Source organism: Ornithorhynchus anatinus, chromosome X1 (assembly GCF_004115215.2).
Source record: "Ornithorhynchus anatinus isolate Pmale09 chromosome X1, mOrnAna1.pri.v4, whole genome shotgun sequence".
Classification (NCBI taxonomy): domain Eukaryota; kingdom Metazoa; phylum Chordata; class Mammalia; order Monotremata; family Ornithorhynchidae; genus Ornithorhynchus; species Ornithorhynchus anatinus.
Window position 1 is genome coordinate 32,567,717 of NC_041749.1, and position 26,279 is coordinate 32,593,995.

Genomic DNA, 26,279 nt, shown 5'->3' on the forward strand with positions numbered 1-26,279 from the left:
GGAACTATTTTAGATTTTTCAGGAGATAAGGTAGTGGATAGACGATATCTGTCATGTATTTTAATGTCTGTCTCCCCATCTAGGGTCTAAACTCCTTGTGGGCAGGGAATGTTTCTATCAACTCTATTGTATTATACTCTCCCAAGTGCTTGGTTTGGTGCTCTACACATAGTAAGTGCTCAATAAATACCATGGTTTGATTGATTGGGAGTATCATGTTGCCAGAAATGTTTGAAATTGGTGATGATTTAAGAGGAAGGAGTTCAGATATCAGTTGTGCTCATTCATGAGCTGAATTAGGGATAACATTATTTCTCTCACCAGAATCTTGGCAGGTTTTCCTGCAGTAGACTAGTAGCATGGGGGAAGTCAAATAAACGCCCCTAATGACAAGTGATTGAATGGAACTTTATCAGCCTGGACTTAACCTGGGAATTTCATGGGATCACTCTGCATAAAGCTAAAGTGGCCTCTGGTTAGTAATGGGAAGGAATCTTGTATCCACCCTAACGGTTAGTACCGTGTTTGACACAGAGTAAGCACTCAAGTTATCATCGCTGCTATTGGTCCTGCTGCTGGCCCTTCACCTCCTCCAGGAACATTCCAGATTCTATTGCCATTGAGGGAATTGCTTCCTTCCCACTTGGTTAGTCCAACCCTATCTGTTACTAGAGGTTTCCACTTCAAGCCTTGCAAACAAAAAATAAAATGAAATAAAAGCCTCCCAATCTTCAACCCCAGGCATAAACCTGAAAGGATAAATGGACACAGATATCAAAACCAAATGTTAAGTTACCTAGAATGATCGATCATCTATTCATAAAGAAGCAGCATGGCCTTGATGAAAGAGAATGGGCCTGGGGATGCGAGGACCTGGATTCTATTCCCAGCTCCACCACTTGCCTGCTGCATGACCTTGAGCAAATCACTTCTCTGTGCCTCAGTTCCCTCATCTGCAAAATAGGCATTCAATACCTGTTCTCCCTCCCACTTACACTGTGAGCCCCATCTGGGACCTGATTAATACAGTACTCCTCTAGATTGTAAATTCATTGTAGACAGGGAACATGACTCCAACTCTGTTGTAATGGACTCCCCCAAGCATTTAGTACAGTGCTCTATACACAGTAATTGCTCCAAAAGTGTCATTGATTGTCACATGATTAAGCACTTAAATACCACAGTTATTATTATTCCTGATGGGTCAGTGTGTTCACCTAAATGAGTTTTGCTGAAGAGATCTGTGGGTGTCAAACAACTTCTACCCTGAGTACACCCAAACACTGCACCAAAGTTTTTTCCTTTGTATGGAATTGGTGTGAGGGCCGTAAAGAGGATGTAGAATATGGAGTTAATGCTAATATGGAATGGAGGTTCCTAGAGAGTCAGGAATGATGTACAGATGCTATAAAGGATTCAATGTGAACCGCTCACAGTGGGAACCAGATGGGAATTTTACCACAAAGGACAGGGGGTCTAAACTCTCACTCTGGGGATACTAAATGCAACTTGGGGAGCTTCAGAAAGAGCTCTTAAACCCCCACTCTCAGTAGTATCTGCCTGGCACTTAACACATTGTAAGTGCTTAAATACCACAACTATTAGTAGTAGTAGTAATCATATTAATATATATCAAGTGCTTACTCTGTATTAAGCATTATGCTAAGATCTGAGGAAAATTAAAATATTCAGATCCAATATAGCCCCTATCCCACAAGGAGTTCAGAATCTAAGAGGTAGGGAGAGTGGGTATTTTATTTCCATATTACAGATAAGAAAACAGACCCAGAGAAGTTATGTGACTTTCCTAAGGTCACACAGCAGGGCAGTGGCATATTTAGATTAAAACCTGGTCCTCCTGACTCCCAGTTTCTCTTTTCACCCCGCCAAGCTGCTTCCTCAGTCCAATTCTGAGGTCAGCACCTTGGCTTGCCATCCTGCTTCTTCCTTACCAGAATGCTTCTGGCCAAATGCCTCTGGACTTGGCACTACTATGAAGGGCAAGGTTCAGCTAGCGCAGAACTTGTAGATCAGGGCTGTGTGGATTTGGGAGTCCTGTGCCTCACAGTCATCCTTTCATTTCAGCCCCAAACATATCCCACTAAAGTATCCCAGGATGACCATTCAGAGGCTGTTTAAGCAAGCCCCATCTGTATGATGGCTGCTGGCCCAATTATACATCTTTTTTAATGGCTTCAGGCATTCCAATTACAGCTGGAACCACAGGGCATTCACCTTCCCGCCCCAGTATTTTTAAAATATAGTTGAGAGAGGAACAAGAGTCCAGAAAACTCTGTGAAATCCCTGCCTGCATGTAATGGGACTGTGGCGGAGAAGCCATCAATTATCTGGCCTTTTGAATATGTTACACTACCTACTGCTGTTTGATAACAGGGTGAAATGATTTATGAGGGCAGTCGGGATTCAATTACTGATTTCTCATAAATTATCCTATACGGTCTCTTCATCATAAACTGGTTTAAGAGGTGCAGCTCACGGTCACAAAGAACTAGGTTCCATTTGACGACATAGCAGATGCAATTCCAGAAGAAAACAAAATATGAGAGTTCATCATGATAAAATGAAGTGCTTGAGGTTATTCCTCCAGTAATGAATTGGGTCATCTGGTAAGCAGTCTGACCTAGTGAAAAGATGGTGGGCCTGGGAAGGAGAGGACCTGGGTTCTAATCCCAGTTCTGCCCCCTGGCTGCTATGAGACCTTGGACAAGTCACAACTTCTCTGTGCCACAGGTACCTCATCTGTAAAATGGGGAATCAAACTGGGGTTATATTATATACTGAGTCTCACACAGGACATGAACTGTGTCCAAACTTATTAGTTTGAAACTACCCCCATGCTTTGTACAGTGCCTGGCACATAGTCAGCACTTAAATATAGGAAAAGAAAAGGGGATGGTGACCCTGACCCTTGGGATTTGGAGTGCAGTGCCCTCACACATTGATTTGTAAGCACTCAATAAATACATTTGAATGAAGTGGAATATACTACCTTCATTTCTGCTACTTTCCTGTCACCCCGTCACCCACTTCTTACTTGGCCAGTGAACATGCTCATGAGAGAAGAGAAACAGCGTGCTCAGTGGAAAGAGCCCGGGCTTGGGAGTCATAGGTCATGGGTTTGAATCCCAGCTCTGCCACTTGGCAGCTGTGTGACTGTGGGCAAGTCATTTAACTTCTCTGTGCCTCAGTTACCTCATCTGTAAAATGGGGATTAACTGTGAGCCTCGTGTGGGACAACCTGATTACCCTGTATCTACCCCAGTGCTTAGAACAGTGTTCTGCACATAGTTAACACTTAACAGATACCAACACTATTATGAGACTGAAGGCATGGCAGTGCATAGGAGTGTACAGTAATGGTAATATAGTGTGTTACCTTTTCCAAAGCACTCGTTTTCAGAAGGAAACAGAAGCAAAACATACATTCCCTTTACACAGGAAGCTTGCAGTTGAATGCATGGAAACTACCTTTCCTACCTAGAGGGGAGACCTAAGCTTCTCCCCCTTCCAAGCCAGAGCTACAGCAAGATGACTCTCGATTTCTCCTGATCCTCCTGCTCACCTTCAGCCAAAAGTGGGAAGTAGGAATAAAGAGGAAGAGAAGAAAGTAGTCTGGATAAATAGCACTGGGTAATGGAATATCTCCTTCACACAGCCAAACATGTAGATGTGATTTCATCTTTTTATGGAACAAGGAGCTCAGTGTAACCAGTTCTTTGGTGATAGTTCAGAAACCAGTCTTGGGTACCTGCTGGCATTGAATTCTTTATCATTGAGAAAGAAGATTGTGGGATTCCATATTTTGGACAACATGGGGAAAAACACATTTTGGAATTATTAGTTGAGTGCAGAATTAAGGAGCAGTTGGTCCATTTCATCTTAACATTCATTCTTGAATTTCAGTACTTTGAAGGAAATGTCCTTTTACTGTGTTCCTTTTCCTCATTGGTCACTAAGATTTCCCCAGTGTCTCCATCCAGCAGTCATGGCTACTTGAATATAATTTGTGTGCTATTTGCAAATCAAATAGACTGTCAACCTACTCTTGGATAATTTCCAAATCCAGATTGAATTGCTGATGCCTGAAGTTCAATCAATGTTATTTACTGAGTGTCTGCTGTTTGCAGAGCACTGTACTAAGCACTTAAATGTAAGCACTAAAAATATAACAGAGCTGGTAGACATTCCCTGTGCACAAGAGGTTTATAGTCTAGTGGTCATTTCTTTCACTGTTTTCCTTTCTATTTTTCTTCAATAGTCTATTATTGAGCTACCCAGCAAACAAAGGGGAGAGGCACCAAGTTAGGGGAAGGATGAATGGATTTATTTAGGTGGTTAAGAAAAAATCTTATGCAACAGATTGTTCTCACCATGAAGGTAGGAGGGGAGTGAGGCTGAAGCACTCCCTGCATGTGTCTGTTTTAATTGGGCTGCTTCTTTGGGCTTCATTATATGTGAGAACTAACAGAACAAAACAAGAAACTGGACTCACTTAATCTTGTCTCTTGGCTCCAACAGAGGATAATATCACTTGTAGAGAGAAAGGTTTGAGTCTTTACGGTGTCCCCACTGCGCAATGCCAATTCAGAAAGATAGATCTCTTCTTTGTTCCAAGAGTTGATCAGAAGTGAAAGATTGAAAGAATGAAGATTCAGTTCTTGAAGTTTTTCATTCTCCTAAATGCAGAGTTGGAAATCCTTACTGCAGAGATTTTGTTCATAAATTAGTTGGGTTAGCAATTTTCATAAATTCATTGAAAACATGAGTATTAGTTTATTTGAGTCAATTTGACCAGGTGTTGCCTGTTGGGTTATATGGAACAATCATTTGTGTCATACAAAAAGGACAGCTATTTCATGACACAGCTGGCATTTGACAAGCAGAAAGTTGACAAAGACTCCATTTTTGCACCACATTGCACCCACCAGTTTTCATGGCAGTAAGATCAGAGAGTTCTGCAACCTCAAAGGAGAAGAAACAACTTTAAAAAAAAAAAAAGACAGGAAGACTGTCCTTTTTCCTCTCTCCCAGAATTCCACCAGAAACTAAAAATCAAATCCCCCTCCATCCAGGTTTCAAAACAGTGAGTTGCTGCTATATCACACTCTCTCAAACCCTTAGTATGGGACACTGTACATAGTAAGTCCTCAATAAATATGATTGAGAATGCTTCTCAATTGGGATATAATTGCACATTAAGTGAAGTCCCCTTAAGAAACCAATGGTTTGTGATTTCCACATTCATTGAAGACAACCAGATAAATAATTTAGGGATAGGGAAAAGGAGGGAAAGGAGGATTTGATGTTTGGTTATAAACTCTCTCATTAGGCCAGCATCTGTCTTTCCCCCTCCAAAAAATGGAGAAACCTAACCCAATATCCACTTAACATGAACAAATTCACTAGCACTGGGGGCTGAAATAGACTCTGTCCCTTGCCTTCTTTGAGTAACTTATGCTGCAACTTTTTCACCCCTAGGCTTTAAGGTCCATGAGGGCAGGGCTCATTTCTTCTATTGTATTCTCCCAAGAGAATAATACAGTGCTCTTCACCCAGTAGGGCTTCAATAAGTCCCACTAATTGATTGGAGAAACGAAGGTCAATTTTAAAACTCCAATCAGTCTCCTCCAAGTAGTGGAAAAATGCAGTATGGGGTTTTCCAAGGAAATACACAGTGAATTAATGGACCATTTCTATGGCATCCATCTAAAGTAAAATTCTCCATTTCCTTGACTTCCAGGATAATTGTACCTCCTTGAATTCTTCTCTAGGGTCTTCCCAAAGGGTTCAAAATTCAGATCTTTTCCAGAACGGGTATGGTACATGGGAGCCAATGAGAAGAAATAGGAAGACGCTTCTGTAGCCTAAAGATTTCAGAGTAGGGTGGCCACTGGCAACCCTCCCATGCACTGGATGAGGAGATGCACAGGATATCAGACACTACATCAGACAACCAACCCAGTTGCCATTTTGCAGAAGATGTGATTTTTGCATCATCCTAGAATGGAGGGGGTGGGAGGTTCTGAATTATCCTCTTGCTCCAGAGTCTGTGTGTTCTGCTTTAAGTCAGCATGAAGCCTGGTACTGCAAAGCAAGAGCCATGGCAGGAAGAATGGCTCTCTAAGCTCCAGGCTGGGAATTAAAACTGGTCCTATCCACTCCACCACTGAAGCCAATAAAATGATGATGAGAATAATAATAGTACTTGTTAAGCACTGATTATATGCCAAGCACTATTCTAAACTCTGGGGTAGATCAAGTTAATCAAGTTGGACTATCCATGTCCCACATGGGGTTCATATTCTTAATCCCCATTTTACAGATGAAGGAACTGAAGCACAGAGAGAAGTAAACTAACTTGCCCAAAGTCACACAGCAGACGTAGTAGAACTGGCATTAGAACCCAGGTCTTTCGGACTCCCAGGCCCGTGCTCTACCCACTAAGCCACAGTAGTAACTGCCACCTGACCCCATCACCGAGGGCCCCTGCTCTCAGCCTGTTCAGTGCCCACTGGGCTGAGGATAAAAGCTGCTATCGCATACTCTCAGCATCCCCCATCCCTGCATCAGTTTCCCAGCCAGACTGCCTCACTGTAAAGTGCAACAACGTTCCTCCATGCCACCGAGGAAACTCCAGCCAGATCTGATTTCCATCACACTGACAGAAGAGAAAAAACACACCCACAGCACAAAGCCTCCACAAAATCCAGGAAGGGTGGTGGTTGCTTTAGCCATGACTACAGGTGTGCCCTGAATTCTGAGCTCCGAGGAGCCTGAAATTCTGCTCCTCTAGCCACAGTGCCCTATTGGTTTTTGTTTTGTGCATTTGTTTGTGTTGTTAATAATGTGCCAAGCACTGTGGTTTGTGCTGTTGTGGATACAAGCAAATCAGATTGGACACAGTCCCTGTCCCACCTGGGATTTACAGTCTTAAGCCCCACTTTACAGATGAGTTAACACTGGAAGTGAAGTGAATTGCCCAAAGGCCACACAGCACACAAGTGGCAGAGCCGGAATTAGAACCCATGACCTTCTCAGGACTGTGCTCTATCCACTGTGCCATATTTTAATGATTCATCATTCCTGGTGTGGGTCTCCAGTCTCTTTTCCAACTTTTAGTCTTAGGTTGTGAGCCCCCCAAGGGACAGGGATCATGTCCAGTTCCCACTTGTGTATGATCTCCCAGAACTTAGTACAGCTCTTTGTATACAATAAGTGCTTAATGAACGGTATTACTATTACTCAGCACTAAACCTCTCACCGCTAAAAAACCCAGACATAAAAGCATCCAGGGAACAAGCCAGCTGAAAACTCGGCTCTCTAGTACAAAGGGGATGATTTTCACCCCCAAACAACTTATTTTTGAGACATGCAGTCCAATAATACCATCTGACTGTATTTCTCAGATTCCATATCCAAGAAACAACTGGGTCAGAGGGGACAAAGAGCCCCACAACCAGGGAACAGGAGTCTGGGCCCAGTTCTTACAAATCAGCTGAACTGGTCTTGTATTGGCCTTGCCTGAACCCAATGATCAGAGACCGAAGAAATGCACATTCAATCCTCAAACTTCATTTCTGTGAGTATGATAAACTGAGTCACCTAAGGCCTTAGGCTTAGGCTTTCCAGATGGGATCCTGCACATTGAAGTTCTGGGTGAGTACTAAGAACCAAGTGTACTCAACAGTACAGTTTTGAGCAGACATAATATAAAGCAGCAACTTCTTACCAACAGCTTAAAGGCACTGAAACAGCTCTTGCCCTCCTCACTCATCCGTCACTGTAGTCCAGCCCACACACTTTGCTTCTCTAATGCAGATCTACTCCCTATACTTCAATCTTATCTGTCTTGCCACCAACCACTAACTCATGACCTCCCTCCCCCTTCATAGGCAACAAATCACTATTCCAACCTTCAAAGCCCTACTAAAATCTCATCTCTTCTAAGGAGCCCTTCACCGACTAAACCCTCATTTCCCCAAGACCATACTACTGCATCACCTATGCACTTGGGTCTGTACTCTTTAAGAGCTTAAATATTCACCTAGCTCCCAGACCCAGAGCATGAATGTACACTGTCTTATACTCTCCCTTTTTCCTCCATCAGTAATTTATTTTAATGTCTGTCTCCCCTTCTAGACTATATGCTCCTTGTAGGCAAGGATTGTGTCAACCTACTCTGTTATAATGTACTCTCCCAAGGTCACATAGCCAACAAGTGGTGGAGCTGGGATTAGTACCCAAGTCCTTCTGATTCCCAGGTGTGTACTCTATCCACTGGACGGTGTTGCAGTTTCAACAGATTTGGGGAGCTGTTTTGGCTTTAATTCTTTTAAACCCGCTATTGGCAAGTCATGGAACTTCTCTGTCTCTCAGTTACTCATCTGTAAAGTGGGGATTAAGATTGTCAGTCCCATGTGGTACGTGGACAGTGTCCAAACTGATTACCTTGTATCTACCCCACTACTTAGAACAGTGCCTGGCACATAGTAAGCACTTCATAAATACCACCAAAAAAAAAACCAAAAACACAGGACTGTAGGCATAGGAGGGGATTCTTGTGAATACTGAACTTTTGTTATAAAGCTCAACTTAATGGACTAAGATAGTACTCAGTAGCACTAACATATTCCATTAAAGGTAATACAGAAGTGACAAAGAATTAGCAAGAGGTAGAAGGTATTTCCCTGGAAGTTTTCCTCAATCACCCCTGACTGAAATTTTATTATCAAGCAGCACTTTTTGTTTTGATCCATTTCTCTCTTAAGTGTGTAAATGCCTTTTGGTTAGGGATCTTGTCACAATCAACCAATTGAATTTATTGAGTGCTTACTGTGTATAAAGCACTGTACTAAGTGCTTGGGAAAGTGCAATAATGATAGAGTGGGTAGACACACTCCCTGACCACAAGGGCAGACGGAAATTAAAATAAGTTACAGATACTTAAGTGTTGTGGGGCTGAGGGTGGGGTGAATAAAGGGTACAAATCTAAGTTCAAGGGCAAGGCAGAAGGAAGAGGGAAAAGAAAAATTACAGTTTAGTGGGGGAAGACTTCTGTTGTACTTTCCCAAGCATTTAGTACAGAGCAATGTGCCTAATGGGTACTCAATAATATCACCACCACCACTACTACAGCAAAGACACAAAATATTTAAGATCCTGCAGGAGATAAAGCCACACATTCCTCTTCAGGAATAAGAGGCTGCCATTCAGGTCTGTATGAACTAGTCATGTTGCCTCCCTGAGACATATATAGTATTCAAGATTAGAGAAAATTTGCTCTAATAATTGTCTTGGTCACTCCTTTATTTCAAGGGATACTTTGAAACATTTTGGAACTTCCAAGGCCTGGGCTCACTGGCAGGCCAATTATAAGGTGCTGTTCTCTAAGATTTTCATTATTTGGGTTCGCTTCTTAATTTCCTCTTGGCACCTCGACAAGACCTCCTTGTGACTAGAAATCCCTATTAGGTACCCCCTGGTTTAGGCATTTTTCCTGCCTGCAGGTGGGGTACCGGACCAGATAACTGCTAGAGGTCTCTTCCAATTCTCAGAGTCCACAGTGTATTATTATTTGAATCACAACTAAAAGCTTTTGTCAAGGACTTGACACACCACATCCCAAAGAAAAGCAGATTGGGCATTTGGTCCTTGGTGTATCCAGAGCAGGAAGTTTCTTGGCCTAAACCCAGATTTAAAGAATCCCAGGCCATTCTGTCATCCAGCTAGGGTTGAACCATAAAGGAAACCTCCTACTTCATCTTAGATGCCCACTCAGTCCTGCCACCGCATAATAAGCAATTCAGCCTAGTGGAAAGGGTATGGGCTAGGAATGTGAGGGCCTGAGTTCTAATCCCTCTTCTGCCACTTGTTAGCTGTAAGACTATGGGCAAGTCACAGCTTCTTTGTGCCTCAATTTCCTCCACTGTAAAATGGGGCTCAAATACCTACTTCCCTCCTACTTAGACTGTGAACCCCATGTGGGAGAGAGAGACTGTGTCCTACCTGATTAACTACTATCTATCCCAGCACTTAGAACAATGCTCAACACATCATAAACACTTAACAAATACCATGATAACAACAACAAAAATGAAAGCCTCCAGCCAACAGACCCCTCACTTGCCCAAAGCCTCTATTATTCACCACTATTCTTCATTGTAGGTAATAGTTCCTCCCCTCCTGACATTGTCCACTTTCCATTTGGCAATTGTAGGTTTTCCATCCTACTGTGTTTTCATTTTTCTCCCCAGCTGTCTGAGAAATGGCTCCTTTGCTTAAGCCCATCAAGACCACCACCACCATTGATGTCACCCTAAATTAGGGACCAGATTTTACTAGTCTGCTTTCCTCTCCAGACCCTGCATCCTGCTCCATTTAACCAGCAATTTCCTCATCAGCAGTGGCTGAGGGGTCTAAGCACCGATATCAAGATGGGAAGGATTTTCCTCAATGTAGAATGAGCATCTTAGATCAACATAGTATCTGGAGCCTTTGACGCAAGGGAGGACAGCCTCCCAGTCTACCCCAGCAGGCCCCCTGTAGGATCCAGGTCTCAGGAGACAGGGAAACAATCTGGCAGAACTTTCACAACTGTTTCCTTTTAGGACCAAGAGAGCTGGCGATACCAAGACTGCTCCTTGTACCCATGTGTCCTCTGCATTTCTAAGACTCGCCTATTCCCCGTCCTCTTGTTTCCTTCCTGTAAATGGCTAAAATCATTAATTTAAGGTTTAAAAACCCAAGTTACTGTAGTGTGCCTGAAGTAATAAATGTTTCAGAATTTCAATTAAACTAAATGTGAAAGCGCTGGATCCCTTTTCTGTATCTAATGAGTCACACAGAGCCATTACCCCCACTATCCATTAATTATAACAAGGTCAGCACATTCCCCAACATCTCTTCATGACTGCATAATGAAATAGCAATGTGCTGCACTACAGACAGGGCTGATGATCCACACCATACCAGACCTCCATGAGGCTCAAGGTACCCTCAGGACCAGCCACTTGGTACCCAGGCAGCACAAACTAAACTCCAAAGGGACAAGGGGAGAGTCTCTCCTAGGGGCAGTTGTCCTATGGAGATTGTGACTGAGAAGTGCCCTAAGGAGCAGATTAAACTTGCACCACTAAATTAGACCAGAGCTCAGTGTTGTGCTGGGGTAACCAAAACATTACAGGGGAGAACGGGAAGCTCAATGTCAGGATTGGGCCTTTGAATAAACTGAATGACAACAATTACAACAGCCTGACTTTCCCGCTAACCCTGATATTTTGAAGTCACAAGCCAAAATGGCTAAGGTTTGTCCAAGGCAAGGCAAGAGAAAGAGAGAAGGTATAAACTTTAAGCATACTGTTAAAGTCTTGAAAGCCCCAGGCCAGGTCTATGATGTAAACAACGCAAATATATCACTTTCAGCATTTTCTCTGAAGATTTATTTCACATTTGTTTACTAATTTTGATTAAACAGTTAAACGTTTGGGGGACTTATCTTCCCTTTGGAGTGTAAGCTCCTTGGGGCAAGGTTTTGTATGTATAATATACGGTTCCCTTGATTTGAACTGCAAGCAGCATGGTCTAGTGGAAAGAGCACAGGCCTGGGAATCAAAGGACCTGGGTTCTAATCTCAGGTCTCCCCCTTGCCTACTGGGTAACCTTGGACAAGTCACTTAACTTCTCTGTGCTCCAGTTGCCTACTCTGTAAACTGTAGACTGTGATTTCCATGAGGGGTGGAGACTGCATCTGACCTGATTATCTACCTACCCCAGGCTTTAGTACAGTGTTTGGCACATTGTAAGTGCACAACAAATATTAGTCATTATCATCATCATCATGGGTCCTTAACACTTGATCATGATCACGAGGGGCTAGAAGAGGAAAAAGAGAAGAAGTGATTATAGGCCAGCCCATGCAGAAGCCCAGAATTTATTAAGGGCTTCAGGCACTCAGAAGGCACTCAGCTATCATGGATTAATTGATTGATTCAAGTGCTTAGTACCATGCTCCACACACAGAAAGCACTCAATAAATACCAAAGATTGATTGAGAGAGAAATATTGGTGCCCAGTCTTCCAGAGCATTCTCTACCAGTTCTCCCTGTCAATTGCAGCTGATTTGAGAAGCCTCCTTCCAGGCCAGGCCAGCTGTGTTTAAGTCCTTAGAGCAGGACTGGGCCTAGTGAGGTTTAGTAAGCTGTTGAGGCTCAGCCTTTTATCTGGTGCTCATAATATCTAACCATAAAGTTATTCTAATTTATGGCATTTATGAAGGAAGAACTCTCTTCTTGCCTTTGCACAGAAACCTAACTTTACAAACACCCTAATAATTCCTACTATAGGAATTCTCATAGATTGTAAATTCCGAGCAGGTTGGGGGTCTGTATCCAACCTGATTATCTTTAATTTACCATAGTGATTAGTACAGTACTTCACATATAATAAGCCCTTCACTAATGCCATTATTATGTGCAATGATGTGATGGATATTTTCATTTTTGCTGGGTAGTAGTGGTAATCTGAAAATAATCCACTGAGGTGTCACTGCTGCTCGAGGGTGATTTTTGCCCACTCCAGCCTTAGAACATTACCTGTAAAGGCCTAAATTCCCTTCTGGGATCCCATAGGGAAAGTAGTTGAAGGCTTAGCGGGAGGAGTGCAGAAGAGTTATGAGGGCAGGTGACCAAGAAAGACCATACAATTCTCTTCCCTGGAGAGCTTGAAGAAGGAGACAAACTGCCTTTGAAGATGGTTTTAGTAGCAGGCTGAAGGGGGATGGCTTAGATGATCTTCCTCTGTTCATTCATTAATTCATTCAATCATATTTATTGAGCGCTTACTGCGTGCAGAGCACCGTACTAAGCACTTGGAATGTACAATTTGGCAACAGATAGAGACAATACCTGCCCAACAGCAGGCTCACAGTCTAAAAGGGGGAGACCATGGTGATGGTGAAGACAATTTGGACCAGGATCCTAAGCCTTTTGAGCTTCTCACCCACCTGAGAATGGGCTGCCCACAGCCCAGAGGAATGGGTTGTGAGCTGAATAGTTCAAAAGGGCTAACAAAGAGATAATAGAGAACATGGAGAGACAAAGCTGAGGAAAATGAGAAAAGAACAGGAGAAATTGAGAAGGAGAGGGAGAGAAGGCATAGTTCTTACTGGAGACTTGCTATTAGCATCTTGTTGCAAAATAATCTGGGAGCATAATAAGCATATCATGAAAATGAGGGGAGAAAAAGCAGGTATCAATAACATAGAGAGAGGCACAAAAAGCTGCAATTAGACTAATGTGCTGATTCAACTCCCAGCAGGCTTTGTGGCTAGGTTGTGGGAGTTGTTGGTTTCCACCACCCCCTCTAGTGACTGCTTCATTTTCCCCTTCTGACATCTTATTGCTGTAATAGGTTTGTCATTATAGTCATCTGAGGCTACAATAACATTAGAATGACTGAAGGGAAATAAAAGGAGAACTCCGGGTATGAAAATGATTTCTTGCTCATGCTGGGACAACCATAAAGAAAGGGAGCATCTCTTTTCCATCACAGCTCTATATGAAATGATGTTGCAGGACAGTGGTTTAGTGTTGCTCAGGAAATGGGTCTAGGTTGGGCATCTGGTTGCCCATGAAGTCATGAAATATAAGAGTGTTTGAAGTCATTTGGCCAGCTCTCCCCAGAGGTAAATCAACTTTTCGGGGGTGAGGTAGTTTGAGAGGTGTGGTAAATGAGATGTTTTGGAAATGTACTCATTTTATCAGGCCACTGCTGATGAATACATGTTGTTCTCATGAATTAAAACAATTCTTCAAAACACAAGTCCAGGAAGTTGGTGCAAGGCTGCCAAGACCTGAGGAACAGGTGGCCTAGTGGAAAGAACACAGGTCTGGGAGTAAGAAGACCTGGGTTCTAATCCCAGCTCTGCCATTTTTCTGCTGTGTGACCTTGAGCTAGTCATTTCATTTCTCTGTGCTCATTTGTCTCATCTATAAAATGAGGATTAAGGCTGTGAGTCCCATGTGGGTCAGGGACAGTGTTCAACCTGATTATCTTGTATCTCCCCAGTGCTTAGTACAGTGTCTGGCACATAGTGAGTGTTTAATGAATATCATAAAAATAAAGTTGGGAGAGGGAAGTGAAATGGAGGCAGCAGAGTAAAAGTGATAGTACCCAGATGGAGACCACCCTCTCAATTCACTGTCACAGTTGGTATTACCATGATCATTAACATTATATCTTAATTGATCCCAACTAATTAAGGAGGGAACTAGGGTATACAACAGGGATTGGGGTTGTGAACCTGGAAAGAAGAAACTTGAAATTTTCTTCTGGATAGACACAGCATGAGTCACCATAGGAGTTACTACATCTTAGCAGAATTTATTCCTCACCGAGAGGATTTTAATAGATTCTCAAATCCCTTCTCTCTCATTCTTTCTCACTCTGGGTAGCATTTTTAGAAACTTTGGCCTGGAAGGACCCTGCAGAGTTCATCCCAGCTGACCCCTGCTTCCCAGAAAGACGGCAGTGAGTCTGCCTCAGACCTATAGATTTCTAGCCTGTGCAGTAAGATTTCCAAAAATGGAGGCTGTCTCTCTTCCCTTGACTCTGTGTTCTAATATTAAGAAGTGTTTTACAGATGGGATGTTCTTCCTTCCTTACCCCTAACACAAATCTCTCCCCAGTTGAATGAAAGCCCATCTACATCTTCTCCTATCCAACCTTGAAAAGGAGTTTCTTCAGCTCTCTTCCAGGGCCAACTTTTGTGGCAAACCAGAAACACAGACAAAGAATCCTCATTCCGCCAATCTTCCTGCCTTGCACTTTTTCCCCAGTCACCTTACCAAGTCTGCTCATTTTGCTTTTTCCAATCTGTCCCATTTCATTTTCCATTCCATCTTTCTTTCACTTTCTCCCTAAGTCCATCTTTCTCTCCCGTATTCCTTGATTTTTCAATTCTTGTCAAGTTTTAGCCCCCAGCCTCAAAGGTTTTCCTTTCATTGGATCTGTCCACCAAGCAGGCTGAAGTGCATTTTGTAAGAGATTTTGCCCAGTTCTATTTTATGTCACTTCTGTCTGCAGGAATGGAACATTGACTCAGAAAGCAAAGTCAAGCTTTCTTGGGCAAAGGCAAAATGATAGAGCCAGAAAATAGCGCTGTCCCCAACAGAGACAGCAAACCATAAATCTCTTCCAGTAATAGGTGCTGGAAAGCATGTGGATGGGGAAGAGTCACAGAAGAGAGGAAAGTAGAGGGTTGGAAAGGGCTTAGGTAGCTTGCATTTCTTCTCACAGAGCTCCCTTTCAGCAAATGTTACTAATCTGGAAAGAGACATAACTACCTTCTTGACTCAGGAATGGAGGAGTCAGAGGCACCAAGTAAGATGTACTTTTCATCTTTTAAAAAAGAAAGTCCTTACTAGGTTGCCCCCCATGAGATGTCTCATGACATCTTTTTGGTCTTTAGCCTCTCCCTTCTCCAGTCCAGATTCATTTGCATAATAAAAAATGACATTTATTGAGCTCTTATTCTGTGGAGTGCTGTACTAAACACTTGCACAGTACAATAGATTTGGTAGACACTCCCTGCCCTCAAGTATTTTACTATCTCTTACATACATCTCCCTCTCTAGACTGTAAATTTGTTGCGGTCAGGGAACGAATCTACCAACACTGCTGCACTGTACTCTCTCAAATGCTGTGAACACAGTAAACCCTCAATAAATAGGACTGATTGATTCACTTCTCGAAAATCTACAATGGTTATTCATTTTCTTCCCCTTCAGGCAGAAGCTATCTTATCATGGCTTTAAGATACTCAAATCAGCATTTTCCTTCTTTCAGCTCTTCTCCAACTACTACCTAGCTTTCATTTTTGTTCTTGCTAAACTAACAATCTGATGGTGCCTCTTGATTCTCCTGCCTCTGAAGCCTTCCTCACGCCTTCCCCCACCTCATTCAAATATGCCAGGTCTCAGTTTTCCCATCTTCAAAGTCCCCTGAAATATCACCTCTTCCAAAAGGCAGCCCTCAATTAATTTTTCTTCTCCTCAAGTTTTATCCACTAGAATGAAAGCTCCTTAAGGGCAGGGAATGTGTGTACTAACTCTATTGTACTCTCCCGCTCTTAATACAGATCATTCTGCAAAAGGTAAAAACTTAATATCATTAACTGATAGCTTTAAATAGCTCCTAAGCACTTCTGTGTTCATAGACACCTATAGCACTTTAGTACATATTGATGTATATGCTCTATTTAAGGACTTACTGCCTCACCTAGATATCTTCATAATCTCTTTATCTTATTTGCAAGCTATTTTGTGCCTACCTTCCCCCATTAGATTATAAACTCAGGACATGTAATGCCAATAAATTGCATTCAGCCTCAACAAACTATTGATAGTCTATGTCCTGAGTTTATTATCTAATGGTAATTACTAATAAATACTACTGATACTACTAGCAGGAACTCAAAGAAGCCCAAGATGATCATGTGGTATAGGGACACTGCTGTGTGGTACAAGCAAATAAGTGCTTAACAAATATAATTTTGTTAAATATCATTGTTTATTAGTAATTATTATAAATATTAATGTTAAATATTTTATCATTTAAAAGTGCCTGATTCCATTCCTCTCAAATCAAAGGGCACTTTCTTCTCAGACCAATAAAAGGACCCAAATCTGAAAGCAGAGGCATTTGATTGGAGATTCCAGGGTACTGCAGCCACAGAGCGCCATGGAAAAGGAGGCAGCTGGCATAAAACGTGGAATAGTTTGAGGAATCAGAAATGGAAGCTGTTGGGATTTTCATTAAAATATGTCTGGCAGGATGAAAAGCCCATGACCTCCCACACTTTGGAACCCATTTAACTCCATAAAAACAAAACAGTCAAGTATTCAGCTATTAATTTGCTCTCGATCGCATCATCCTAGCATGCTCATCAATGTCCCTTTTGGTTTCTCAGCACTGTTCTTTAACTGAGAGGATTTTTTTCCCCCTCTTACTCACTTTATCACCTCATACCACATATCCAGTTAAGCTTTTTAGTTCTTCTCCAATTTACTTCAATTAACCTCTTGCCCACAATATTGCCTTGTAACAAAATTATCTTCTAGAGCCTGTATGTGATGGGCACATCTCCCTGAAACTGTATTTTAGAATCACACATTCTCTTGGCATTTGAAGTTAAATGAATCTATTCTAATTATTCCTTCCAGAAAGACTGTAGCACTGGACCATCCCACTGCCTCTTTCCATCAAACCTTGTGCCCAGAGCCAAGTCTGAACGGAGCAAAATTCCTTTAGAGTCAACACTAATCTGGATTAGTTGTTCTCAGGCGAGTATCTCCAAGTGTTTTACACACCAATATAATTACCCTCAATGTACAGACCAGTGCTTCTAACCTCTTAGAGAAAGCATCTGAGGTCCTGTCTTGGAAGAGTGAATGTTCTTTTGCATCATTTTACATATCATTATTCATTTACAAATGCAAAAATTTTGAGGCACCATTTCTTTCCTGCCCTGACCACTGACTTTAAGGCACTCCACCAGCCATCTCTCTCTTGCCAGCTCTCATCCCACCACACCCTATTTGGTACTCAGTTTTCCTTAAATTAACAATCTAATTGTGCCTCATTCTCAACTCTCCTCCCTCTGAACCTTTGCTCATGCCCATCCTCACCCAGCTAATCCTTGATTAGTCATGGCCCTGGGGATCAGCCACTGACACTTGTCACCCAAAAGGTGCCTCAAAGAGGCCTGCAGCTCTCTACCTTTAAAGTTCATTTTCAGATATTTTCCCTATGAGACTGACATCCCCCAGGGGAAATCCTGAGAGAAACTGGGCCCCTGGGGACAATTTCTAAAGCCTTAGCTTTCAATTCAGAAACAACTCTGAACAGTCCTCCTGTCCCTCCCTCATTCATTCAATCATATTTATTGAGTGTTTACTGTGTGCAGAGCACTGTACTAAGCAATTGGGAAAGTACAATAAAACAATAAACAGTGACATTCCCTGTCCATGTGCTTCCTCTCTGTCCCACTCCACTTTCATCACTCCCTGGGCAGTGGGGATAGGACTCAGTATTCTGTCTAGACTGCCTAGGTGCTGATAACAATTGAAACTTCAGGACATAGGATAAATGAGGGTAATACTTTGGGTCCATTGAATAATCATAAATCAATGGATTCACTTCCTGGGTTCCAACATAGCTCTACCCCTCCCACCTCTTCAGCTAATTCTCTCTTCAGATCCCAGGCCTTCCTGTCACAGGATTGAATTAATGGTCGCTATCTAAATCCTATTGTGCAAGCACTGCAGAGGGATTTCCAAGGTCTAATCGCCTGCTGACCTAGTGTGGGAGGGAATTTGTTGGTTTAGACTATTGCTTCATTTGGTGTTAGGCTGAAAACCCAAATCCCCAACCTTCCTTTGTGGAGCATGACTAGCTGCAGAGGAGTTTCCAGAGTCCTCGGCTAGAGAGGAGAGCAATATTGCAAAGTCTTAATCAGGTAAATTTGTCTACCAGCAAGAAGCAGCTGAGTTAGGGGCTAAACAATAGATTAAGGGTGGTGTGAATTAATCAAGGAAGGCTTCCAAAAGGAGGTGGGGTTTTCTATAAATGCTTAGTTAGTGGTCTGCACATAGCAAGCACTCATTAATTACCACTGATTAATTGATTCTGCAGCCTGAGGATTTTCTTCTAAAGCCTGGTTATTCCCTTCCCAAAGGGAGGGGAGAAGAAACTATGATGTAAGGTGTCAGTCTTTTCATGAGACAACTGAGAAGGCAGCCAGCCTTCGATCTGTACTAGGGGCAAGGAAAGGGAGGGAAAAGATCTTTGTGACATGATACACAAATTCTTCTCAGCCTCCCGTGGAAACATGCCCAACCTAGGCCAAACAGACAACCTTGTGGTTTCACCACCCTGCTTGCCTCCCTTAATCCAAATTACCCTCGCTGTGCCTGCTCTTAGCTGAACTTGAAAGCAAATTGACAAAGAACTTAATCAATTTCCCCAATGGTCACTATGGGATTATATCCAGACTCTGGTTTGATTTATTGCAAAGAAGTGATTTGCAAAAACAAAAATTAAAAAAATCTTGAGCTGGGGCAGGATGAGTTGGAAGGTGGCAGCCCGTTTCCCAGGGGAAAAACCAACACAAGTAGCCTGTTCTCCGAGCCACCTTTCCCCTGTTGAAGTCCGAGGATCCATAAGGGTGCATTAGTGCTCTGACCACAATGTCACTCCCTAATTCAGCACTGGGGTAAGTAGCCAGGAAGAGCTTTATGGGGTTGGCACTGTAACGTAGGGTTCACTGATTCACCGGCACTTATGGAGCACCTTAACAATGAAAGTGACATGGTCCCTTCCCTTAAACAGTTTAAGAGGACCAGACCTGGCATGTAACAGACATCTTTCCAGACATCTGAAGGGAAAGCCCATGTTAACAACTATATCCTTTTCATATAGGGACTCAGGGAGTCCTCCCATTAGACTCAGCTCAAGCCAAACACCTGTGCCTAAGCTACATAAATCAAGAAGGTGAGGAGAGAACTTGACAGGGAATTCAGGGGAGATTTCATCGAGATGACAAAAGAACTAGAGAACAGGTTTTCGAGAAGTTACAGGAATGAACTTCAAGTCTTGGTATGGTCACTAGCTGTCCTATACCTTCACCGAGTTCAGAAAAGGAAACACAAGTTTAAAAATAATAAATGTTAGGTTAGTTATGTATCCCACACTGTGCAAGCCTTGGGAGTAGGGGAAAAGGAGAGATAGATACAGTACAACCAGATCAGCACAGTTCCTGAACCACTTGTAGTTCACAGTCTATGACAGAGGGAGAAATTTAGATTTGATAGTAGGAGGAGTATTCCAGCAGTGAGATTTGGATGCTGGAATTGTTGGAATCTCCTTGACTGCCTGAAATGCGTCTAGGGCTAATTGAGCCTGTGGGCCCCATGTGGAACAGACACTGTGTCCAATCTGATTAACTGGTAACTACCCTAGCACCTAGAACAGTGTTTGACAGACAGTAGGTGCTTAAATACTATAACAACAATGTGTCTAGGACAGATTGGCACAGGAGCAGGGGAATGAGCCAGATGATTTCAGATATCTTCCAGTCCTAGGATAAAATGAACAGCCCTGTTTGTGTCAGGTGTCCTTACTGGCTTAAACAATTGTATAGGTTCCTTTTTAGCATCCTACTAAAAGAGAGGAGAAATTTTGCAAGCCAGGTGCAATGAATGTTCTGCCTTGACCCTCCTTCATTCGCTGTCAGCATCCAAGATGAACTTTTCTCTATTTCATGTAAGTCATTTCTCTATTTCATATTAATAAATTTTATATTAATGCCTGTCTCCCCTTCTAGGCTGAATGCTCACTGCGGGCAGGAAATGAATCTGTCAACCCTGTTACATTGTACTCTCCCAAACCTTTAGTACAATGCTTTGCACGGAGTAAGTACTCAAATACGATTGATTGATTTTTTTCTCCCATTTTCCCAATCTAAATTCCTCATTGAACCTTCCAGCTCTAGTCAGTTGCCTTGCAATTCAGAGGAATTCAGGCTTTATGGTATCTGGGGCACCTGCTTTATGAAAACACACAGTAGAAGGAGGTTCCATTCCAGTGGCAGAGGGAGGGACAAAATCTAGATGGGACTCAAGTGTTAATTACACTGGCACGCTTTGGGGAAGAAAATTGAGAGGCACCAGATGTGGAGGGGCTAGCTGGTGTCACTTGGATCTGTACCCTTTAAAAACTTGATATTCACCCCATCCTCATTCCCACAGCGTGTTTGTACATATCCATAATTGATTTTAAAGTCTGTCTCCTCCTCTGGACTGGAAACTCCTGTTGAGCAGGGAACTCTGTTGTACTCTCCCAAGGGCTTAGTACACTTTTCCGTGGTAAGCACTCAAATATCATCGATGGAATGATTGTTACAGTTCCCTCCACACCTCCTTCTAACACAGGCATTTAGGCCAACTACTATGCCAACAGATGGGCCCCCAGTCATGACGAGATGGGTTCACACTTCCATGCCCTTGGGGTGTGATCCTATTATGGTAGATGTTTTACAAAAACCAAAGGGACAAGAGTTGGAGGATGTTATGACTGCAGGAAAAAAAGCTTTGCCTCACCAGAGTTCCCCCACCCGCCCCCCACCCCTCACTTGGAAATTAGGTAAAACCCCTCAGCAGTATCCACAGCCCACAAAGTAGCAGCTTGGGAAGCAGCATGGCCTAGCTGTCAGAAGACCTAGGTTCTAATCCCACCTCTGATAATTGTTTGCTGGGTGACAGTGTGCAATTCAGTTCACTAGATTATTTTGTAATGACCCCTGGCATTTAATACAATGCTAAACCCACAGTAAGCACTTAATAAATGATATTATTATTAGTATTGAAAGGAGTATAAGAATATATACATAAGTAGTGGACTGTAGGATTAGGAGGAGAGGGAGTTCCAGGCCTGAGAACCAGTATGGCCTAGTGGAGAGAGCATGAGAGTCAAAAGACTTGGGTTCTAATTCTGGCTCTACCACTGCTTGCTGTGTGATCTGGGGCAAGTCACTTCACTTCTTTGTGCTTCAGTTTTTTCAACTATAAAATAAGGATTACATATTTAGTACAGTGTCAAGTGCTTAGTACAGTGCTGTGCACACAGTAAATGGTCAAAAAATATGACTGAATGAATGAAACACTGTTCTGCCTCCTACTGAGACAGTGAGTGCCATGTGGTCCAGGGACTGGGCCCAAACTGTTAAGCTTCTCTCTGCCCCAGCACTTAGAAAACAGTTCTTTATTCATTCAATAGTATTTACTGAGCTCTTACTGTGTGCACAGCACTGTTTCCCATTCCTTAATAATAATTATAATTATGGTATCTGTTAAGCACTTAATGTGTGCCAGGCACTGTTCTAAGCACTGGGGTGGACACATGCTAATCAGGTTGGACACAGTCTTAACTGTGAGGTGTCCTCAAGGCTTTCTGGATCCCCTAATATTTTCCAATTATTCCCTCTCCCTTGGTGAACTCCTCTTCTGCCGATACATCTACCACCATTTCCAAAGGGAAGACTTATAAATCTACCTTTCCAGCTCCAATCTCTCTCCTCTTCAATCTCATATTTCTTGCTTCTTTCAGCATGTGTCTACTCTTTTATGGTATTTGTGAATAATAATAACAAATAATAATTGTAGCATTTAAGTGCTTATTATGTGCCAGGTACTCCTATTAAGCTCTGGGGTGGATATAAGCAAATTGGTATGGACACAGTCCTACACCACCTGGGGCTTACAGTCTTAATCCCCATTTTACAGATAAGGTAACAGACATATAGAAGTTAAGTGACTTGCCCAAAGTCACACAGCAGACAAAAGGTAGAGCTAGAATTAGAACCCAGGTCCTTCTGACTTCCAGGCCAATGCTATATCGACTAGGCCATGCTGCTTCTCTAGTAAGCCTACCCTGACTAAGCTCTCATCTTCCCACCCTATTCTTTCTGTCAACTATGCATCTACATCCATAGCCCCTAAGCACACTGACACTCCACTCCCAGAGCACAAATCCTTATACTCTGTGGGTTCTTTCCCTTATCTGTAATTTATTTTATGGTCACTCTCTCCCACACTAGATCATAAAATCCTTGTGGGCAGGGATCATGTTTACCAACTCTATTGTATTCTCCCAAGCATTTAGCAAACAGTAAGCACTCAGTGAATACTACTGATTGACCCGGAAAAGGAAAAGGGAAGAATGACCTTTTTTCAAGTCCAGAGGCCTCTAGCCCCAAATCATCCCCTGATTTGTTGAGTCACCTTGGCAAAGCAAGTTAACCTCTCCGTGCTTCACTTTCATCATCTGTAAAATCTTGTTTTGTTTGATGTCTGCCTCTCCCCTTCTAGACTTCTAGAAGTCGGTGTGGGCAGGGATTTTCTCTCTTTATTGCTGAATTGTACTTTCCAAGTGCTTAGTATAGTGCTTTGCACACAGTAAGCGCTCAGTATGATTGAATGAGTGAATAGAATAAGAGGATCACAGAGTTGGTGTGAGAATGAAGGAGTACATATTGAAAAAGTGTTTCCCACTCCTTAGAAGAAGAGGATTTTGTGAGTTCAAAGCTTTATCCTAAATCTCCCAGGGTTCAAACAAAAGCTCTCCTCTTTAAGAGCAATTTACGGAAGTGAGATCATTTCAATTTCAGCCCCAATAAGAGCCAAAGAAAGGAAAACAGCAAAAGAGAAGCAGGGATGCAACATCACTTGGAATGGAACTGCCTCCTCAAATGGGAATCGACTGGAAGAAGTAATACCAGTTGCATTTGACTGCCCTAATGGGGCTGGTGTTTTGTTATTGGAGTCTCAGGTCTTTTGCATAATCAATAAGTAACTTCTCTGCTGCCTGACACATGGCTGCTTGACATGGTTCATCTTGGTGAACCCGAGTTACAAGGAAATATGTCCTATTTGGCAAAATCAAAATCAATATGCACAAAACATTGTTACTATAACAATGACTGAGCACTGACCATTATCAACCCACACATAAAAAAACACTAACCCTGTCCTGGGGCCACTCGATGCCAATGCATCACTTCATTGTCATCATCAATAGCTGACCCAGGCAGCATGTCAATGTGGGAATAAAGCATTTCCTGAGAGAAAGGAGAGAGGACCAGAAGTGGAAGGGATATAAAACTGGTATTTGTATCTGTAAAATGGAGATTTACATCTCCGACTGTGAGCCCCATGTGGGACAGGGACTGTGTCCAACCCAATTTGCTCATATCCACCCCAGCGCTTAGTTCAGTGCCTGGCACATAGCACTTAAATACCACAATATTACAAAAAGACCTAGGTCCTCACTCTGCCATGTACCTGCTATATGACTTAGGGCAAAAAGGGGACTCAATGCCTATTTTCCCTACTACTTAGACTGTGTGCCCAAAGTGGGACCTGATTATCTTGCATCTAACCCAGCTTTTAGTATAGTGCCTGGCACATTATAAGCATTTAAAAATTGCAATTATTACTCTCCCAAGCACTTAATACAGTGCTCTGCACACAGTAAGTGTTCAATAAAGACACTTGATTGATCATCAGTTCCAGGGTGAGTCTCAGAGAGCTTGGCTGAAATTGAATGTGACCTCTGACTCCACTGCCATTCAGTAGCCCTATCTCCAGTCACGCTTGATTTCCACAACCTTTACAATTCTGATTTCCCACGCCAACACATTGATCCATAAGTCAAGCACCCAAACTGAACTTATTTGCTCATGAATTATTTATAGGTAGGATAGCTGATGTTCATATTGGAGTAGAAAGGGCCAGAAAACTGCAAGACAATCCTGTAATGCTTCCAAGGAAGTGTCAGCAGTAAGGACAGGACAAAGGAGGATACCAAATCAGGCTGTTTTACAGAATTGGGAACATGACTTTCACCAAAGCTTAGAGAAAATGGAAAAAGAGGAAAAATGATATACAGTACTCCTTTTCCATCAGTATCTTAGTCGTGTGCATGACCAACCAGAAGGAAACGTGGATATATATGCTTTTTGACGTCTTTAGAAGGAGCTCAGCCATTTCCCAGTTAATCATTCACTCATTCAAGTCCCAACACCCACTGTTCTACAAGACTGGTGCTGCAGCCAAATTGTGGGCAGTGTGAGCTCACCCAGCCCTGAAAGGAAAGGTCAAAGGTTTTCTAACAGCTCAAGGGCAAGTAGATTCTTTGAAAGCCATTTCCAAGCACTATTTCCAACCATTCCTCTGATGAGACAAAAACAATCCCAAGCAGCCCAGCAATTACACAGTCAGAAGATGTGCTCAGTGCCCCAAAGTAAAGAGCTCAGAGCACTGGATACATGGACATTCACATTTACTGAGTGTTTACTGTGTGCTTACCTAAGTGCTTGGGAGAGCACAACATGATTGCTTAGTACAGTGCCTGGAACATAGCAAGTTCTTAAATACCATAACAAAATAGAGTTGGTAGACATATTCCCTGTCCTCAATGAGCTTACAATTTAGAAGTAACAACTGCTACACTGGTCCCTCATTAAAGTCCTTAGTTGCCCCATTCAAAGGGATGGGGCCTTACCTTAAATCATCCAAACAACAAGAACTCACTGGTTTCAAAATGTTTAAAAATTGAAATCCTTGAAGCCTCAGAAAAACAAAATTTAACTGGACCAAGGGACAAGGCATTGTTGAAACATCTTGGAAGACAGAGGAAAAAATCTTATTCATGTTTTCTTTTTCTTTTTTCCTTCTCAGAAACCTTGGATGAGGAGACAATTTGTTGTTTTAGATTATTTGATTTTAGACGTGATGATCAGTCATGCAGACCTGCATCTTTGATGGGGGGCATTTTGTCATGCAGGTGATTTGACCTTTTGGTATCCAAAGAAGAGAAAAGGAAGGATGAGAAGGCAGCAAGAGAAATAAAGAGTCTCGGGGGAAAGCAAAAAAGAATCTTCCTTTTCAGGCTGGAAAATAAGAGACTGAATAGAGACCCAGCCACAGCTTTCAGTAACTTGAAAAAGGTGTTTTCCTCCAGCTCCACTGAGGCTTAAACAAATGTAATTGTACCCACACCATGGCAGGTGAGATTTGGGGCAGACATAAGGATAAACTTAACTAAAAGATGAAAGAAACTGGAATTATGTTCTAAGTCAAAGTATCCTCTTCATGGCAAAATAAACTTAGCTGCAATTTAGTCTAGAGACAAGGGTTGGATTAGAAGGCTCCTAGAGGTGTTTACCTGCCCTGATGGATAAACGATAAAATGATAGCAGTAGGCAAGGCAGAAAAGCCAGAAACATATTTCCCATTAATTCCTCTAGACTGGAAGTTCATTGTGGGCAGGGAATGTGCCTGTTATATTGTTAGATTGTACTCTCCCAAGAGACTAATAGTGTTCTTCACCCAGAAAATGCTCAATAAATACAGCCGATTGAATTATGGAGCGATCTTTCAGCTATCAGAGAAGAATTCCCCTACTTTCCACTAGATTATAAGGTTTCTGAAGGCAAGGATCGTGTCTACCAACTCTATTGTATTTTATTCTCCCAAGCGCTTAGTACCGTGCTCTACTCACAAACACAATAAATATCACTGATTGATAAGAAGCCTGTTGTGAGCAATAAGACTGTTGAAATAAAAATAAAAATTCCAAATAATAATAATAATAGTGGTATTTGTTGAGCACTTACTATATGCCAGGCACTCTGCTAAGCACTG